The following is a 5,450-nucleotide window of genomic DNA, read 5'->3' as shown; positions in this document are numbered from 1 at the left end:
ATGTATGTCCTAAGACATTTAAAAAACAAAGAGGAAACTATATACAGAGTGGCCCATTTTAATACATCCAGTCGAATATCTCGAAAACCAAGCCCGGGAGAGAAAAATGTTTCAGACAAAAGTTGTTTGGTTTCGAGGGGGCCATAAGATGGTACCATTGGTTTGACCTTGAAGAGTCATTTGAAGGTCACGTGAAGGTCACTTCAATTTTTTTAAATGGAACACCCTATATATTTTTGCACATTCTTGTAGCTTATCTCGAGAGCTTTCTAAAACACTATAATTAAGTACCTTTTCGTTAAGTATTTTTTGAGTTATGAGGCTTGAAATAATTTCTTAATTTTACATAAACCGTAAAATATCTTGTAAAATATTCATTTTTCGATTATCTTACCTTAATACTTTTACGTACAAAATAATGAGAGGAATCAATTGGTGTAAAGAAAACACATAGTTGTTTTTAAGAAGAAATATGGAATTGTTAATTGCAAATTACATATTTTTTCTTAAAAACAACTATGTTTTTTCTTTACACCAATTGATTCCTCTCAGTATTTTGTACATAAAAGTATTAAGGTAATATAATCGAAAAATGAATATTTTACTAGATATTTTATGGTTTATATAAAATTAAGAAATTATTTCAAGCCTTATAACTCGAAAAGTACTCAATGAAGGAATACTTTATTATAGTGTTTTGGAAAGCTCTCGAAATAAGCTACAAGAATAAGTAATAAAAAATAGGGGGTTCCATTTAAAAAATTCTAGGTGACCTTGCTCTGACCTTGGCGACGCCACCCAAGGTTAAACTCATAGCGCCAGTAAATAGATCTTTTGAAATCCTACAACTTTGGTTCGAAACATTTTTCTCAGAAACGTTTCGTTTTCGAGATATTTGACCGTTCCTAAGACTTTTCTAACACCCTGTATATATATATATATATATATATGAAAATATATAAAATATATAAAAATATATGAAAAATGTAGAAAAATATATATTGTCAAAATACTGATATGTATAATAAAATCATATTGTGAATATATTTATAAATATTATTTGTAAATTTTACAAATATACAATATTACTTCAAATAACGTGCACAATACATTTAATATTATTAGCTTTTGATTACATCGATTAGTAAACGAGTCGTGTATAATTTGTAATTTGTTAAAAAAGTTATACGCAAATATCCTTTTTATTGTATACACAGAATGTCGCAGCATATTATAAATAAGCGCTTGTAGAGCGCAGTAAATTAAACAACAGTCCCATATCATTTTGCACGATTGTCGTAATAATAACAGAAATATTGAATAAAATCGGACTAATGTGTGTGTGTGTGTTTGAAAGAAAGAAAGAGAGAGAGAGAAACGTTCGGCCACTCGTGCTATAGCATGGGCCAGACATTTTGTCGGCACGCGGCAAGGGGACGGTTAGCGCGGCCGGCAATAGCGGTGTAACCAATGGCAACTGCACGCCGCGCTGACCGTCCCCTTGCCGCGTGCCGACTAAATGTCTGGCCCATGCTATAGCACGAGTGGCCGAACGTTTCTCTCTCTTTCTTTCTCTCTCTCAAACACACACACACACACATTCGTCCGATTTTATTCAATATTTCTGTTATTATTGCGACAATCGTGCAAAATGATATGGGACTGTTGTTCAATTTACTGCGCTCTACAAGCGTTTATTTATAACGCTGCGACATTCTGTATATACAATAGAAAGGATATTTGCGTATAACTTTTTTAACAAATTACAAATTATACACGACTCGTTTACTAATCGATGTAATCAAAAGCTAATAATATTAAATGTATTGTGCACATTATTTGAAGTAATATTGTATATTTGTAAAATTTACAAATACTATTTAGAAATATTCACAATACATTTGTTGCCTCGAAATAATATATTTATATCGAGAATAGAATGGGCCCCTCCATCGCCCATTCCCGTGAGACGCAACCATATATAATATACATATAATATATGTATTTTTTTCGTCTCTCCGATATATGCAAACGAGATATTTGCATTGAGACGTCTTTTTCCAACGATATTCATTTTGGAAAAGGCGACAGTCTATTTTCTGCTACAATTTTTGAAAAATGTCTCATATATTTCACATTAGTGGAATATTTCTCCGTACAAGAATTTCCTCCTAAGGCTATAGTTGTAGCGAAAGCTGCAGCATAAATTCCACAGGATATACCATCAGGTTGTGCTTGAACCGTTTCAAATATTATATTATTTTTATTAATTTGTGGATAACGGCGATGAATATAATTTTTTTCTTTAGGCACCAATTTATCGTATGTACAACCAGATAAACTATCGTACACTCAAAGTTTGGTGCCGTCAAAAAAAATACATCGCCAATGATCACTACAATTTCCTCCAATAATTTGTAAGCTTTTGTCCCTACGACTTGCTACAATTATATGAGGATATTCCAAATATAGCACACTTTGTGTTTCAAAATGAGAATCATCTCTTATAACGCGTAAAAGTAGGTCTAATGATTCGTCATTTATTTTGCTATCTATAGGTAAAACATTATCCTTTACTACATAGGTAAAATATTATCCTTTACTACATATAAAGGAGCAACTGAATTATCTAAAAATTCTCTTTGCTTTGCTATATCGTCTTCAGTTAGTTCTCTATTTTTGGAGTAACTAATAACGATGCAATCGTCATCTTGTTTTGCACTCGGAGCAGTAACAATAGTTGCTTCCATTGCTAAAATATTCGAAACATTTATTTCAGATTCGAAACATTCATCTTTTTGGATAATGTTTTCGTCTTCTGAATTACATTGTCGAAGACTTTTTCGATTAATTATTTTTTTCGCTGCTTCTTGTTGAGCTTCAATTATGTATTTTGGATTTCTAATTGGCATATGCCTATTATGCCGACTATCCAAGATTTCTGGAAGCATGCAATGATAATAGAAACGTGTTAAAAAGGGCAGCATTTTATTATTCCAAAATACATTGTCCCTATTAACATGTACTATTTTCATGCTTTTTGGCGTCCATACAGCGAAAATACAATAATCTCGCTGCGTTATATTTAACTGCCCTTGAATTTGATAGAAAAATCGATGATTCTGATTCATCTTATTTGAATTTTTCTTATCAAAGATGCCTTTTAGTTGAGGCAGCGTTTTTATGGCCTCTTCCGCTGTTAAATGCTCAGCTGACAGAGGATATTTTATTTCTATCAGACCATCTTTATCAATGAGTCCATCAGGAGAAGCACCTAAGCATGGATTTTCTATGTCAATGAATAATCCGCAAGTTTTAATCTCCTTTTTTAATGTTATGGCCAATTCTGTTTTCGCAATATTTTCTTTCTCGCGACCATATTTCATTGCCGCGGTATCGATTGAAGGAGGAAATAAAATATTTTTTACAATTGAGGCGCAAGACGTTGTCGGTCACATACGATTCCAAAATTAGACGCCGTCAACATTTCCTGTCTTAACGAGTGCCACAAATCAGATTCACTTTGCTCCATTGTATCACGTTCAATTTGTCTCCAATTTTTGGCATTTTCAAGCAACTTTTCCAAATGATTTTGTCGAAGTTGCTCAAAAACATCAAGTGGGAGATCCGGTTTTTGTGATTGCGGACCATAATAGCAATCTGTTCCTGATTCCCGCTTAAACTTTTTTTGCCTTCCATTCATTTCTCGAGATTCTCTGGTTCTTGCAACTTTTGCTTGTCGTCGCTTTTCCAAAGTCTCGATAATGGAAGGAACACTTTTACATATATTTTGATGCACTTGCGTGAGAACTTGTTGTGTATTATATTGTACAACTGCCCCCGCAATTCTAGCATTATAGGAGCCTCGATTACCAAAATTGATGCGTTTTCCACCAATTTCTTTGCAGATTATCGAGTTGAATGATTCTGCAGGATTATTCGTTAATTTCAGCAATAAGCTATCCGAATAAGCGCTTAAATATATCATAGCACTTTCTATTTTTTGATAAAGACCGTGCAACTTGAGAAACAGTACATAATTTTTCTTCATTTCGTCAGCACAGTCACAAATTCGACCGCGTTCTTTACAGCGTTTATGTTCACCAAATATATGGCTAGGAATATTTAATATATCTTTTTGCAATTCCATAGCCTTATAATGGTCAGGTTGCTCTTCTTTTCCTCGTAAATCGATTGCTTTTATCACTTCTTTTCGTATCTTCAAAATGTTTTTTACAACATTTTGTAGATAGACGAAACCACGCTTTCTTTGCATTTTTTGCTGAGTTGTTTCTGCTACAATCCTCAACTTTTTGCACAGATTGCGAAGCAAATAATTTGTACATTCAATTTTTTTCACGGTGATCATTTGTTCGCGATATGGTCTGCTATCAACGATGGTCTGATATACGCTGCTATCACCATCGGCAATAATTGTTCTATAGATTATTCCATGCATTTCCAGGCTACTTTTAAAGCCTTCTGCTATGGCTCTCCATACTTGTGGAACTTGCGTTACGCTCGAAATTTTTGTAACATTTATGGTGTTTTGGTTCGATTCTATTTCTTTCCGCTATATCACATATCGTGCAAAATTTATTGCGGACACCGACAAAAAGAATCTTTTTTGTGCGGTAACCAATTATTGCACCAACGCCGGAAAGAGAATCGTAGGCGTTACCATACGATCTCTTCATCCAACTATCATCCGCTATAACAGTTATATACGGAATACCGTTTATTGTTTCTTTTCTTTCGAGAGCGAGTTGCTTTTCAACTTCGCCAGCTTTTTTCATATTTTCCATAGCTGTTGTCTCAAAATCATCGATTACATTTTCTCGATATTTCATATAAGTTTTATCGGACATACATGGAATGTTCATAGCTGCACACAGTTCTTCCAATTGCGCAAAACCAATTCCAACTGTGATAGTTCCTGCTACAGCAGCCGTATTTATGTCCAATGTTTTTGGCTCTGTGGGTTCTGACCAGATGTTAGCTTCATAATGGCACATTTGGCATTTGAAGAACAATTGCGTCATGAGCCCACGACGATAAGAATTTATGAGTTTCCAATCTTTAAATTGGCACTCTATTCCTCGTGCATGATTATTGAAAGTTCTATGGATTTCATTCCACATAAAAGAAATATCGACAATGCGACGGCCTTCGGGCAAATTTTCCTCGATACAAAAAGGATCTACAAGGTCTTTATTATCGATAACAAGTGTATTGTTATCGTCGCAGTTGTCAACATTATCATAATACATACCTGACTCTGAAATTGACTCTAGGCATTGAATACTTTGGGCACTAACTTTCGAATCCATCATATCAGGAAGTAATTCCACCGATTTCTTAAAATCGATGGATTCATTGTTAGTACCCTTACTAACGCAAGCATTCCTAGAGTTTATTTCTTTTTCGATTTGCCTCAATAACTGCCGCCT

At 34.1% G+C, this 5,450-nt stretch overlaps 1 pseudogene; it reads right to left on the bottom strand.

Moving 5' to 3' along the window:
- Positions 1-2,070: 2,070 nt before the first annotated feature.
- Positions 2,071-5,450, bottom strand: LOC145974375 (uncharacterized; annotated as a pseudogene).

Source organism: Camponotus vicinus, unplaced genomic scaffold (assembly GCF_025532165.1).
Source record: "Camponotus vicinus isolate PSW18456_S1 unplaced genomic scaffold, iyCamVici1.0 SCAF_7, whole genome shotgun sequence".
Classification (NCBI taxonomy): Eukaryota; Metazoa; Arthropoda; class Insecta; order Hymenoptera; family Formicidae; genus Camponotus; species Camponotus vicinus.
This window is presented reverse-complemented; position numbering and strand designations above follow the sequence as displayed.